The sequence below is a fragment of the Rhinolophus sinicus genome, chromosome 4, assembly GCF_057876585.1.
Source record: "Rhinolophus sinicus isolate RSI-liver-muscle chromosome 4, RSI-T2T, whole genome shotgun sequence".
Classification (NCBI taxonomy): domain Eukaryota; kingdom Metazoa; phylum Chordata; class Mammalia; order Chiroptera; family Rhinolophidae; genus Rhinolophus; species Rhinolophus sinicus.
The window spans coordinates 80769861-80786304 of record NC_142504.1 but is presented as its reverse complement, the minus strand read 5'-3'; positions in this window follow the sequence as shown (position 1 = coordinate 80786304).

Here is a 16444-nt window from a genome sequence, read left to right as displayed (position 1 = left end):
TACTTTGATATTTAAAGAATGAGTAAAGTCTGGATGCAGTGGATGAAGACAGGCAATTAGAAAGATAAGGGCAAAGAAAGCCTAAGAGCGATAAACACACTTTCACTTCCACTTGAAAGGAAATTAAGAGCAACTGTCACACTTCTACAAAAGGGAAATGAAAGCATAGGAAGAAAGGAAGGGAGGGAAGAAGAGTCCCCCATAGAATGAAGAAGACTGTTCACGAAGCAACCTATGATAAATTTTGCTGCCCAAGGACAAGTACCCTGAAGTCCTTTCACCTTTTTCCCAAACCTCAACAGCCCAAGTTGTACGTGTCTCATAGGGGGAAGTAATTTTTAAAAATGAAAAAGAAATACATTAGGTTTCAAAGCCCAATCACCCCCAAAGACTCTTATTTTAAATATTATAGAAACATATATACACCTAGTCACTGAACAGTAACTTGAGTTGTTAAAACAATAATAGTAACTAGAACAACAAAGATACTCTGGGGTTTTTCCTATAAACCATTATTCTAGGTGCTATGACGGAAGGTGGTATGCCGATGCCTTGGAAATGACTCCTTTTTCATACAGCTTGTGTGGGTGTCAGCTAGTGAGGAGGAGAGAATTCATTCAGTCTTATATAACATGTGGAAGTCTGAGTGTGGGAGCTGCAGTGGGCAGCTAAATCACCACAAGAACTAGGTTTGATATTATAATTGAGGGTGACTCCCCAGAAAAAAGTTTGTAACAGTGAACTTGAGGGAAAAGGGCAAAATCCAGGAATAAGAAGAAAATGGTTAATAGCAAGCTGAAGGGCAAAGAGAGGCTCAACCCTCAGAATCAGCTGGAGGCTAGTTAAGACACCACGTAGAGGTGATCAAGGTCTCCGTGCCTCTGAGCACAAAACCAAAGTCTGAAAGAGGGAGGTAAATTGGAGACTGTTGAACAGAAAAGTGTGTAGATTTATGAAAGCAGCCTTTAAAAACTGCACACTTTATCAGAAACTAATGAAAGAATTTTCTCTCTCCTCCCTTCTATTCCTTTACCATCGCTAATCAAAAGAACTGACAAATAAAATAAAAGATCTTGAAAATTTGAAGGAGGACAGAAAAAGACAGACAGGGAGGGTTTGATGAGGGGGAGAAGAAAATTCTACATTTGAAGACAGAATCCTACAAGTGAGACTGGGGGCAAGAGTTTCCAATTACAGGGAAGGGTGAAAATGGCAGAGAAGATATGAAATATCATATTTGTGTTTGTTCTGTACCGAAAATGAGGATCTTCCTACCTCAAGGAAAATTTTCACAGAAAGCAAAATGAATTGTGAGGGAGGATGGGGGTCCTCTATATGTTCGCCAAGCAACCCAAACGGGGCTGTTCCACCCACGGTTCGTATCGCTGATTGGATGCCCGACCCCCACACTACAGCTCTCAAGAGGCTCAGCCATGATCCTCAGACTAAAGCATTTTCTGTTGGGACTAAAGACCCAACCAAAGCATGAACACATACACCCACAAAGCTGTCTCCTTTTTTGTCAAAAGCTACTATAGTTCTCCTTCCCTCAATTTTTCTTCCCTGCTCACTCCAGTCCATGACATTGAGAAATCTGAAAAATTTGATCTCTGCCCTCCTACCACCCAGGGAGGCCTCAGATTGCCTCTAAGATTAACTCTGAACTACTACACCTTATTTTAAATGACCCACCTTAGCTCTCCAACCGCTCCCACAATTCTTCAGTGCAAATTCTCTCAAACCCATGCTGACATGCTTGGATCACATGGTCTATTTCTCATCTGCTCTGCCCTCCTGCTCCTCTCGACCTATCCAAATACCACATGTCTTTTTAAGATTCACCTTTTTTTTGTACATGTTTATTAAAATATATTTCACATGCCATATAGTTCACACATTTAAAGTGTACAGTTCCGTGGCATTTAGTACACTCACCATATTGTGCAACCATCACCACCAGAATAATTCCAGGATATTTTCATCACCCCAAAAAGAAACCTCAAGTTCATTAGCGTTCATTTCTCTTCCTCCCACGACCCACCCCATCCTCTAGCAACCATAAATCTACTTTTAATTTGGAAATTTGGGGTGTTTCCACTTTTTGGCTATTATGGATAATGTTGCTATGAATACCTGTGTACAAGTTTTGTGTGTATATATGTTTTCATTTCTCTTGGAGTGGGACAGCTGGGTCATATGGTAATTCCACAATTAATATTTTGAGGACTTGCCAGACTGTTTTCCAAAATGGCTGCACCATTTTACATTCCCACGAGCAATGTCTGAGGATTCCAGTTTTTCCATATCCTTGGCAACAATTGTTATTGTGTAAGATTCACTTTTAATAAGAAACATTCATATAGCCAATTTGTTGATCTTTTACTGTGTGCCAGCATCTGTACTTAGTGTTCCATATATGTTATCTTGTTTAATCTTTACAATATCCTGAGAAGCAAATATCATTTTCTTCTTTTTGCATGTGAAGTGATCAAGGATTACAATTTAGTGACTGAACAAAAATACGCATCCCCACGTATTTGATAGTGGGCTTTGGACGCATCCCCATCTGCCTGCCTTAAAGCCCACTATCAAATTCTACCCTAGGTAATCTCCCAAGATATGTTCCTGGCCAACCCAGCTCCTAAGATTGTTTCTTCTTCTGAAATGAGCACTAGTTAGTAATGGTTTGCGTACCACCTGGTATTGTTCTCTAGTTGTTTCCTGTAAAAAACATTATTTTCCCAACTAGGCAGTAAACACTGTTGGTGGGAACTCATCTTTCTCCATTTTGTACTGGGGAAATAAAACACTTAATGAGTTTACACCATTTTTTGAGAATTTAACATGTTTGCTTTCTTTTATCTGAGATTTGGGAGATAAGTTGAAGACACATGATTTCCCTTTCAGCTTGTTTTCAGGATGTTTGAGTGAAGCAAGAAAGAATAGACCATGACAATGCTTACACAGAAACTCTCATAACACCTAAAACGCTCTAGAAATTTGTGTTTTGGAGAGTGTCACTTGGGATTTTTTAAAGCAAGACTTTATAACAGATAGCTTTGGCTTTTCCTTTGCAACCCAAGATACATGCACCATGCATATACATATATATGCGTACATAAGTGCATAGACATGAGCATTTTTTACATGTGTATTAAATACCAGGTGCTTTATGTATGTTTTCTCTTATCCATCTACCACTATCACAAAGCAGGTATTAATTACCCCCATTTTATACATAAACAAACTGATGCTCACAAGTTCATTTGACCGAGGTTACACAGGTAGTAAATGACAGCTAACTTTGGCCCTTAAGCTGATGCTCTTTTCACTACACTGCATTACTTCTCTCAGATGTCCAAGAAGGAGCCATGTAGCTTGGCCATGGGGCTCCATTAGTTTGCTCTCTTATGTTCTTCTAGCACCTACCCTGTGGCCACCACAACCTACACCACACAGTCCAGCTCAGTGTAATCTAGTCCTGCATTCCTATCACTATACCCTCTATATCCAAACATCCTGATCAAACCCCAGAGGTTTACATAAAAGCATTCTCGAGTAAGAAGCAGGTGCAGTTTGAGTTCACGGGCCTGGGTCTTTAGGTTTTGAAATGATGCGCTAGGACTGGATGGTTTTGAAATAAACTCTTAAAAACATGCTTGGCCTCAATGGATTCCAAAATGTTACCCAATAAACCCTGTGTGTGGGTGGGGGGAGAGAAACAACAGGTTCCACAAATTAAAATGGAGACAGCTTGGTGATGTTCTCAGTTATGTCTCCTAGACAAATGTGAATAAGCATCATTGGAAGAACCTTCAACTAAATCTAGATAGCTTGGTTTTAATCTAGCGTGACATTAGTCACTTAATCTCCTTGGGCCTCTGTTTCTTATACTATTAAAAAAAAAAAAACCTATTTGATTGAATTACATGATCCCTAAATCTCTCATTAAATATGAAATTATATGATTCTTTAATAACGAAGAAGGGGCCCCTGTGGGAGAAAGAGGACTTAGAACAGGGTAATGTGCCTGGAATCTATAGATGTACTTCAAGGGGACAAGAACTTCTTGGAGGGAAAATGGAAATTTTTGCAAGTTCATATTGGAAGAGAGAGGATTCATGGTTTCCTTGGATTCTCAGTAGAATAAGAGACCTCCCAAATTTGTCAACTACTAGCTCTCAATTGGAACTGAAAAGTGATTTTGGAGAATCATTTCCCACAGAGGACTGAATTCAGATCAAGGGCAATTTCAAGGTCTTCTCCTTACAAAGTCATACAAAATATTTAGACAAAAAATACAGACTTAGCTGAGTTCTCTAAAAGTTCCTACTCTAAGACAGTGAACGAGGTAGACCAGTGTTTCTGTGTGTCATGAGGCTCTCCTGCATCAAAATGGCCCTAAGTGACAGTTTCAGATACAGATTTTCACCATCACACACCAGACTTGCTGGGTGAGCCTTTCCAAGACCAGGGTCCGGGAAATCTACAGGGGATTTTTAACTACATTCTAGATGATCATTCTTCATTTGAGAACCAGTGTTAGAGATTCATATACCACCCATACTCCTTTGTGTATCATCCTAAAAAAAGTCTAGATTTGTCTTTAAATGCTGTAATTGTTTCTTGGACTTGTTCATCTCTATAGATAAATGACACATTAGATCTGAGAGCCAATTAAATATACAAATTCAGAGGAAGTACAAAAATAAGACTATTGGTTTCTCCTAAAGAGGCTTCTAATTTGCAAACAGCTTAATTATGGGAAGTTTAAATGGGATCAAACTTCAGGACTGATGTTTTGTTGAGGAGGCGTGATATTCTGTGTTATCTTATCAAAGGAGAAGGTACCTCTGCAGAAAAAGACACTGATGCATACACTACATGTATACTCATCCTTGCATCACCACTCAACATGAGGACAAAGAGGAAGAGCTGGATATTTTAAAAACAGAAAATACAAATGAAAGGTAATAAACAGGTATGTTTTAAGCAGAATCATATAGGTATAATACAATGAGACTTCATTTTAAACAAATGGACTCTGAAGTTGAAGGGGTCTTAGGGGTGTGTGTATGTGTGTGTGTTTGTTTAGCATATCCTTGCTTTTCTGTTTTAATTGTAGTAAAATACACATACCACAGAATTGACTATTTTAAACATTTGTAAGTGTACAGTTCAGGGACATTAAGTACATTCACATCATTATCCAACCATCATTCCCATCTATCTCTGGAAGTCTTTCATATTCCCGAACTGAAATTCCATACCCCTTAAATACTAATTCCCCATTCCTTCCTCCCCGCCAGCTCCTGGCAAGAACCAAGTAACTTTCTGTCTCTATGAATTTGACAACTCTAAGTACTTCATATAAGTGGAATCACACAATATTTATCTTCTTGTTTCTGGTTTCTCTCATTTAGCATAATATCTTCAAGGTTCATCCATGCTTAGCATGTATCAGAATTTCATTCTGTTTTAAGACTGAATAATATTCCATTTTATGTATACCATATTTTGTGTATCTGTTCACCCAACGATGGACATTTGAGTGTTTCCACCTTTTGGCTATTGTGAATAATGCTGCTATGAACTTTGGTATACAAATACCTGATTAAGTCTCTGCTCTCCATTCTTCTGGGTAGGAAACTTAGATTTTAGAGTAAGTTCCCCAGGAACTTGGAAACCTATGATAAAATAAACATTGAACAAACAAACAAATAGCACTAATACCAAACTCATAAAATCACCAAATCCCAAGGGCACTTATTCCTCCCCCTACCTACCTGTTAACAATCTCGGTCTTTTTTTCCTTTCAGTTGTTTTTCTAATGTGTCTTTTCTTTCATATTCATTCACTCATCATTCATTTTTTCCTTCATAAACAAGTATTTATTGGGCTCCAACTGTGTGCCAAGCATTATGTTAGGTGCTGGAGACACTTATGAGAAACAGCAGATATAGTTCCTACTTTATGAAAACAGATGGTAATCAAATAATAAACAAATGCACGATTGCAAACTGATTATACTCTAAAGGAAAAGTCCAGAGAACTATGAGTACTTATAACACAGAGCACTGAGCTGGTCTTGAGGGGAAGTAAGGCTTCTGTGAGGAAGTGGTATTTGAGCTGAAGGATAAGCAGGAGTAACTAGGCTAGAAAAGGGAAAGAGCATTCTATGCGCAGGAGTTGCCTCCTGTGCAAAGGTCCTGGGGCAGTGAGCTGAGTGGGAGGGGCTAAAGGAGACCCAAGTATCAGGCGCAACCCAGAGTGGGGAGAGAGAAGCCTCCCTGGGTGCAGAGGAAGAAGGGCTAGATCAAACAGGGCCTTGAGAAATTTCGGTCTTTACTCCAAGAAAACATTAGAGATGTATTTATTTATTAAGAGACTTCAGAAGGCCAGGCCCTTTCTATCAACAAGAGAAGTCTATGTTATCAGAAAGCACAGGAAGAGGAGGGTCTCTACTGTAGGAAGCATCTTTCCTGAGTGTGAAGGGGGGAAGCAACCTCTCTGCATAACACCAAAGGCTGTGGGGATAGTGGTTGACTGGCTTGTTTTCAATATTAGGAGTTGCTTGAAGTCATACTCTTTTAAACCTTCTCTTGTTTTTGTCCAGACAACTAACTACTATAGCGGTGAACGTGGAATTTAGAATTCCACATCAGCCAGGCTTTTTGTTGACTACCAAGGACATGTGGAATTAAGCAAGTCAAGGGTAATCGATTCTGATGCTTTAGGCTATTAGACCACCCGCGGGGCTTGGGAGAGAGATTTCCTCTTTATATAAAATGGTACAATTGGCTTTCTGTGTGCGGGGCTCTCCTCTCCCTCACCCTGAAGTATTTATTACATTGTGGCCTCTGCCAGAGGCAAGGTACCTGACTACCCAGTTCAGGGTCGAATTCAGTTTGGGAAATCTTAGATTCATTAAAAAATAATGGAATTTATTTGCACTTGTAGGAACCATTTCCTTTTCTTTTTTCAAAAGGAAATATGCATTTCTCTACCTTAATTCATATGAAATTGCACACAGAGACGCAGGCAGAGAAAAGAAAACTGGGAGAATCTGACAACTGTAAAGTGTTAAATTTAGACCTCTGCAGGATTTTTCTATGATTTGATGCATGATGCATAGAACTGAGCAGGAGGTTCAAGCTTTGATCTTGTAAAAATTTCCATTCTAACTGAAGCTAGAGTTGGGGGTAGTCATTACAAAGAGAAAGAGCCATGGCTTCCTTTGGATAGTAGCTGTTCTGTGTACACAGCTTGCCTCAGGGAGGCAGTGTCCGCACTCATATTAGGGTTTCCTAGTCTAACTAGGAAACATATACAGTCAAGTTTCTCTGAAATTAAGAGCCAGCCGATTAGGCTGTGAAGATGTTCCTCTAGAACTGTTGTTGGGAAACACCTTTCTGTTTGTTTGTTACCAACACAGGATGAGGGGAAGCGCTGAGAAGAAGAAAGATGTGATGTAAGATTAAAAATGGTGAAAGAGTATGAATGGGGTATCTGAAGAATGAAGACCTTCTGTTCGGCCCTCTCAATTCTTATCTATGCCCATTTGGCCTCCAGACATCCCTGTGTCGGACCCTGGGAGCAAAGGCAAGTTACAGGGAGCATGCCTCAGCACAGCGTTACAGGGGTATTTTTCAGCACAGCAACATGGGGAAGATACTTTCTGATACTTGCCTGCCTGCCTGCCTCCTTTATTGTTTCAAAAAAAAAAAAAAAAAAAAATGAGGGTGGGCATGAGCAATAGAAAGGCTCAACTGCACCATTAATAGTTTCTCTTCCGTTGGGGCAAAGTAACTCCTTTCCTGCTCACCCACAGGACAGAATGGTCTTACTGAGGATTCCAAAGATAGCTGCACCTATTTGATATATCTGAGACACAGGTTAGACTAACCCACGAATGTTTCAGAGCATATAAACTCTTCCCAGGAACCAGGCTCTGTGTATAGAGATCATCACAGAATCTCAGGAGGCGTTACAAGGGGATGATATCAGAACTACTACAAGAGTCAAAGTCTTCAGAGAAAGAGACAGAGGAAAAAGGAGGAACAGGAGGAGGAAGAAGTCACCTTCCTGTTTCATCATTCAAGCTAGGAGATGGATACCCTATGGATAAAAAAAATTGGTTGACTTGATTTCTCTTGTTTTACTTACAGAGTATTGTGACATAGAACAAATTATTTGAAATGTTCATTCACGATTTCAGTTTATATATGCTTCCTACAAGAGCCTGGTTTTGGTCTAAGAAGCCAAAGATAGATACAGAAGAGACAGAATTGAGGGCAAAATGACAGGTTATTATTAATACAAATGTGAGCTCTCATCTGGTGGAAGGAGCACTGGTGTTGGAGTCAAAATAAGGCTCTTCCTCTTGCTACGCAACTTTGGGGGAGCACTCTTTCCTCTCCTCATCTTCAATATAATTAGGATTACTATCCCAGTGGAGAGGATCAAATAAAGTAATGGAGGTGACAGCATTTGGTATATTGTACAAATATAAGTTCTCATTGTCTTAGTCTGAATAAGGAAAGTTAGAAAAGAAGAAACATCATAACAAGACTAGATGGAATAGTGGCAAAGCCAGTTAAGGTTAAATTTATCAAAGATTAAACTATAGACTCAAATCTATGTCAAGAAGCTTTGAAATTAAATATGTTGCCTAAAAATGGAGATTAACATTATCAGCTTAATTTACTCTTCCTAGTTCTTCAGGGAATGACCATAAGAACTTGTGACTTCTAAGAGATCAAAGAAGGAAAGGGAGAAGTAAGCTTATTCATTCTCCACCACACAATCCCAATCCTCCTTCCCATAAACCTGCAGAGAAGTGGACGGCTTGAAGTGGATCTGTCGGGGCCGGCCCAGTGGCTCAGGTGGTTGGAGCTCTGTGCTCCTAACACCCAAGGCTGCCCCTGCAACTAAGATTGAACACCGCACCTTGAGCTGAGCTGCTGCTGAGCTCCTGGATGGCTCAGTTGGTTGGAGCGTGTCCTCTCAACCAGAAGGTTGCCAGTTCGACTCCCATCCAAGGGATGGTGGGCTATGACCCCTGCAGCTAACAACAGCAGCTGGAGCTGAATGGCGTCCTCCATGGCTGGGATTGAGGGGACAGCAACTTGACATAGAAAAAAAAAGTCCTGGAGGTACCCACTGTTCCCCAGTGGAGTCCTGTTCCCCTTCCCCAATGGGGTATAAAAAAAAAAAAAAAGAATTGAGTCTGTCCCTTAATTGATTCATTATCCATTTAAATTTTTTTCTTAAGTTACTACCATAGGCTTAGTTTTCTCTAGATCAAACACAAGGAAGAAACTTCTCATTCTGTTCAAGACTCTCCCTTTTACTTAGACAAGTTTCCAGGAGACCCAAGATACAACTCCGGGAGGACAAGTTGAATAATATCAAAATGTAGAAAAAGCATGTCTCTAAATGTGATTCTGATAGGCCACTCTGCCATTAGCACCAACGAAACCACAAGAAATAATAAAAGATGAACAGTAGATAGAGACCAGTTTTTAAGTTAAACAGATTTAAAAACCAGAGAATGACACTTCTATAGGAAATGAAGGAAACAGGGAAAAGATGTGTTCTCACGCTTTAAAGTCTAAAGGTTTTTCTTGTTTCCAGAATAAAAATAAAAATCAATTTCTCAGAAATAAAAGGACATTAACAAATCTATAACAAGTTACTATGAGGCCAAAGGAAGTGGTATTTAGGCTGAATGAACAGATCTAAGCATCTTTAGATGGCCACAAGAAATTAAGCAAGAAAACTAAGGCTGTGGCTATATGTGGTTGATCCAACCCAACCCAAACCCCAAGAGGAATTAAAAAGTAAAAACATAGATTTTTAGTTTCATGAATTCTAAAAGCAAAACAAAACAAGGCATCCAGTTCTGATTCCCACCTTAACTAGTGTTACATCCATAACACATGACAAATGATTCAGTTTAATTATTTTACTAATCTATAAGATGTTTTAGATTTCCCATTTCTCAGGTACAAGGTCATGACTACACAATGACAAACATATAGGGAACATCTAAACTATTGTGAAGCAGTCGGCTGTTTTGCCTACATAATTCTAAGTATCCAGACACAGATGTTTTGTCTTTGATATCTTTTTTACTACATAAAGTTTTAAATTATTTATTTGTTGCAGACCAAATGTTTAGCCCCTCCCACCCACCCCAAATTTTTTTGTTAAGTAGGCTTTTACAGAAGGCGAAAAAGCTGGGAAATTTCCATTTCCAGGAATTTGACCTGACTCAGAATATTCAAGTTTTCATAACACAATGAAGGAATCTTCAATGAATGGGGCATTTTAGTTGAGGTGGGTACAGAATGGTGAAGCGGTCTGTCTGAGCTCACACTCAAGGTGGGTCTTCAATGCAATGCCATGGCCAACACAGAGTCGGGTTTTCTGCCCAACTTCTTGATAAGTAGCCACCACCAGGTGCAACTCATTTGCCATGTGTTATGGATGTAACACTAGTTAAGAAGATCAGAGAACCAGATGCCTTGTTTAGTTTTGGTTTTTAACATATTGTATCCACTCTCCATATTTTTTAGATATTTGTATTGTATTTTTTTCTTTCTTGTTGTGGTGGTGGTAAAACATAAAAAAGATAAAATTTACCATTTTAATCAGTTTTCAGTATACAGTTCAGTGGTGTGAAGTCATTCCTGTTGTTGTGTACCTATCACCACCATCCATCCCCAGATCATTTTGAAACTCTGTACCTATTAAACACTAATTCCCCTTTCCCTCCTTTCCCCCTGCCCTAGTGACTACTGATGCACTTTCTATCTCTATGAATTTGCCTACTGTAGATGCTCCATATAAGTGGAATCAGACAATTTTTGTCCTTTTGTCCCCACTATATTTTGACACGGCCAGAGAATCTAAAAACTAGCAATAGCTAAACCCTGGGTATAGTAAATGAAACTAAAATGATGTATCTACCAACACACCATTTTCCAGGTTAGATTCTTTCCTATATAAACATATACATATATGTTTAAAGTATATGTTTGTTGCAGACCAAAAGTTTAGGCCCTCCCACCCCCCAAAATCTCATTCAGCATACTTCACTGTAAGGAGAAAACCTGGGAGAAATTCTTGCCCCACACTTGGGAAGACGAGGAATAATAAGATTATAATAATGCTTTACCTATCAAAAATCTTCAGAAGCAAAAAATAAAAGTCTGATGAGTGACTATCATTATCTTATAAGCTCTTTCAGAGTCTTTGTTTTGTTTAGAGATATCAACACTAGAAAAGAAATAGACACACAGGCTTTGTTTTCTCAGCAGGAGCCACTGTTCGTTTGGTACAATGGATATATTTTTTTTTTCTTTTTAAAAATTAAGATATCCATTATCTACAAAGCAACCTTACAGGGACAGATTGAGGATTGAATTTTAGAATTTCATGTCTGACTCTCATAACCATATGGTCTTTACACAATGGAAGTTCCTTACCATCATTCATAATTGTTTTTTATCACTACTATCATTAATGTTATTATTAAGAACAATATTGAAATCATTTAAACACCCATGCTGAATAGTCTTGTCAATTTGCTTTCCACCTCCTGGTGCCCATTGTAACTGTTCAGGCTTCTATGTTCATTGAAACTCTAGAAACTGCTTTCTCTCTTGATAACTTTAAAGAAAGTACACAGATTCTTGCTTCCTGTAGCAATTTGTGTATAGTGGCACTTAAAACAGTTTGAAGAGTAATATGTTTGTTTCTTGTTTAATTATTATTTTTTGACCAGATATTTTTTCTTCTTGGGTTTGTTTTTAACTAGAGCATGTTCATGTTTCTTTTTCTTTTAAGTAAATCTTATGTTTTTAACCATAGGATGATTCATTGGATAAGTTTCATAGGATTTTTTCAGGGGTGGAGCAGGGAAAGGTTTTTTTAAAAATTGAAATATGACATCCATATCATTAGAGTTTTAAAGTTAGTAATATGCTTAAGGCGGATATTTTATGGTTAGCAAAGCTGAGAGGTTCTGACACCCAAAGGATGCACGAAGAGATAACTTACATAAATGTATATGGTGCCCCCGAGGGGCCTAGATTGTATTACGGGGTTTCTCATGAATGGCCTTGGTTCAGACAGAAGAACAGTGAAGCACAGCTAAGTGGTTCTCTGCCGGATGGGCTGTGCATGAGACGCATTACATTGCAAATAGGAGTACCTTTCAATGCCAACTAGTTACTATTGAGGAACTGAAATATGAAATAGAACAAAATATCTAATGAAATGTTTATCTTATTAAAAATATTTCCTTAAAATAACCATTTCATACATTTAAAATGGATAACCTACCAGATGACATGGAACAATCTGAAAATGATAAGGTCTAAAACTTGGGAAAGACTTTACATAAACTGGAGAATGTAGAAAATTGGGTAATACATAATTGATTGACTGGAGTATTTCTTAAAGATTTGAATCAGCCTTCAAGTTCATTTCTTCTGATTTTCAAAACTATTATGTTTTTTAAATTTTGTTTTTAAGGCACTTGCTTGTACTGATTCTGTAACTCCTGAAAGGCAAACAGTAAATAATTATGAAAAAGAGGTTCATGGCAGAATTCTAGCTGAGTCCCATTTCTTGTACAAGCCATTATACAAAATGCTTAATTAATTGTTTTATATGTGTGAGGCAGTCTTGTCAAAAATCGTGGATCCTCAAAGGAACAAAAAGAGTGTTGTTCCCTAGTAAACAACATCATAGAGGCATGATTTTTCACAGCTAGAATTTACCTCAGCAAAAATCTTATTTCCTCCATTATTTTACAAGAGGTGTCTGTGTGATTTCTAGAGGAAAGAATAAAATGAGATTTAGTTATTGTCCTTAAAAAAGATCAGCCACAAAAATATTAGGTATCTCTCACTGCATAAATATTTTTCTTCTGTGCTATTAATTTAAACAGTAACATTTTGCTAGGGACCACCTTATGATAAGCCACAATGACAATAACTGCTATCACTTATTGAGAACTCATTGTATGCTAGGCACAGTTCTAAATATTTTCCACATACTGTCCCATTTAACCTCAAAATTTAATGCTTCAAGATAGAAGTTGTCATTTATATTTTATGCCTAAAAAAAGTAAGGATCAGGTCACACTGGAAGTTAAGATGCAGAGTTATGATTGTAACTCAATTAGAGTCATAAAACCTACTTGCAATTATTTATTCTAAATATACAATGTCCACCAAAGAATATTAAATGCCAATAACAAATATAGGTGCTTAACAACTCTTTCTTCACATATCTATTTCCTTGTCAATGAATGTATTTCTCTATTGAATAAGACTATCTAAAACGCAGTCAGGGTGTCTCACCACAATTAAGTTTTATTTCTGCATTCAACCTTCTATGTTGCTTTATAATGCGAGATTGTAACCAGTATTCACATTGCACAACTACAGAAGAAACTTTGATAAAAGACCAAACTGAATGAAGGGCTTCAGTGCCAGGACTTGGAATCTGTTTCTATTCAGAATTATGGGTGAGCTGAAATTGATACCCATCAGCAGATCTGCCACTGTTAGAAGATCTACCTTTTCAGAAAGTGAGATATTACAGACTCTTAACATTGACAGTGATATAGAAAACTAATATATTTTCCAGAGACTAATTAGAAACAGGCGGTGGGTGGGGCCAAACCTCCTGGAATCCCAAACCCATTTCTGTTTGAGCTCATTAATGCTTCTATTCCACTCCAGAAAAATGTGCACCTTCCAGAGTATTATAGGGAGTTTCAGGTTGGTTGATATTAAACAGGTAATTTCCTCCCAAAAACTGACTCAAAGATAAAATAAAACAACATCATTTGCCTTCCTGTGTTGCAGGGCCTCTCATGGTAGTTATAGGTGGATCCTGCTGGAGCAGTGATAGAAACACTGTCATTTAGTGACATATAGGGAGAAAAGAGTGGCAGCCTTGCAGGAGCTAATGACAGCCACTCATATCCAGGTTGAACTCAAGCACTGAGGTTTCTGTCTCCTTCCTGATGGAAAGTGCAGTGGAATTTTTAACTTCGATCTGGTGTCTGGCTTCTTCAGTGAAGGGCTCTTCAATTTCACATTTTATATCAACAAGTAACGTCCACATCTTGTCAAATTGCCACCAAGAATGTACCACAGGGCTACCCTGGACAAAGCCGCGATATGCCATGAGAACTTGTAATTTGAGGGTTCAATGACTACAACGCAAGGACATGAGCTGTCCCGTTAACATTAGAAAGGGCTGCTGCTCCCCTTAAAGAACATCCCATTTTCTCTTCCTCAACAGTCACAGTGCTAAACCTTTCCCCATCAAGCTCCTGGTTTCAATTTAAAGTATCCTATCATTGTTTTTATGCCTTTAAAAAGCGGTAGACTGCATTTTGATAGCGAGACTCTGGAAGATGGCAACAGAGGTCTGTGCTTTCTTTCTGATTGTTTTCTAGCTGGCAGTTTTATTGCCAGTGTCTTCCATGTTGCTAATGGTTTTCAGGCTGCTGATCTCACTTCCACTATTTATTAAAAAAGGAGGGTAGAAGGATTTTTTTTTAGAAGGGTGTTTAATATACTCTTTTCTCCAACTTCTTTATGGTTGGCAAAAAAAGCACTGTAGAAATCACAAAATGCACAACTTCACTTGCACAGGTATTAATTAGATAAAAAGTACTTCTGGGTAATTTTATGACTGCAGGGGCTGATTGAAGTCAAGTTGGTAAGTTTGTATCTTGTACTTGGCAAGATATGCACCCTGCTTCTCACATGCCATTTCATTAGAAATCTATTTTAAATTTTAAAATGAGTTAACCATCATCCTTTATCTGAAGGTCGTGAAGTTTATTCATCTCTTCGTATTGCATGGTACAAAACAAGTTTTTCACTCTGAGTCCCCACAGTCTCAACTTTGGGTCTCTTTCAAACTAAAAGAAAATTAAGATCCTCACCACAACAAAAGGAGACCTTACTTTGCAGTGTATTTGCCAATGAGATTACCACAGATTTACTGATCAACTGAATAGGTTGGATCACTTTAAAATCTCAATAACCTGAAGCTTAAAAAGAGCATCCTTTTGTAAGTGATGCCATTCCAAAGTATTAAAACATCTTAAAAATGAACATTTCAGAACTTAATTTGTTCAAATGAATATTATTCCCTTCAGTGCAGTTATCTTGGAAAGCAAAGTCCTGGCAATTCTGTTGCTTACAACATTTTTGAGAATTGTCTTTAGTCCATTTAAGAACTAATAAGAAAACTGGCCTCAATGTTTTTAGTCATATGTCCTTTTTTGATTCTAAATAGCATAAGCCATCTTCATCATTCACTTATTCCCAGACCTGATTTTTTTTTTTTGGGGGGGGGGCAAAAGTTAAACATCAAAGGACAAGGATTTGCTGCCATTTAAAATAATGTGCTAACAGGTTTCTAGGACAATTCCAGAAAGGGAATTCCAAACATATGGTTTTTAAGTCATGTCAGCACAATTTAGAATGCTGTGCAAAGTTTCTCAGGGTGAATGTCTTCAGGGGACACCACTCAACTTTCTTCTCATCCTGCCTCTTGTGGCCTAGTCTTGGCCCTGTCATTGGCTAGCTTGTGTGACTTTGGGCAAGCTGCTTTGGTTTCCTCATCTGTAACATAATGGGAAAGACTGGATGCTCACAAAGGATCTTTTCAGTTCTAACATGATTCAATGTTCCCCAGACTTTGATTAAAAATCACTGTAGGCCACACCTTCCACGTATTAAGTCATATCAATAATTGAGGATGTATCATCCATGGTCTCTTTTCTTCTCACCCTAATATATTAACATTTAGTGCAATTTGGGGGCAAGAACAAAGTTTTTATTCAATTGAATCTGGAGTTTTCTAGATATTTAAAAACATTTTTTAGCAGATCAAAGGATATATCTATCTTGTGTGTGGGGGGAGAATGTGCAAAGAAAAACATGATTTTGTTTTGTGCTGTTTTATAAGCCATTCTTTTTTTCTTCTTATAGAAGACTGATCTTTTCAAACCAGATACGTTTGTCACATGAACTTATGTTTTTTAAAAAATCTACCAACACCCCTGATTCTCATTATGACATTAGTTTCTTATGCCATTATAGCACTGATCTGATTGACTATATGTTTTAAAAAGCTTGGCTCTTCCCTTTTCTGCTGGTATTACGGAAGTTGCTTATCTTTAAGGTAAAATGATGGTTAAAAAAATACCTCCTATGAAATGCTGCCAATTGCAGGTATTCACAGGATATGTCTGGTTCTATTTAGATGTTTTGTTTCTTTCTTGATTTCTTTTTTTAGTATCCTCGGCCTTACAGCCTGGTCTTCTCCAGAAGAAATGTCAGCGAAGTCTTTGAATTAATGAACTGTGAAATGCTCAAAAAACATACCATTTCAAAAAGTA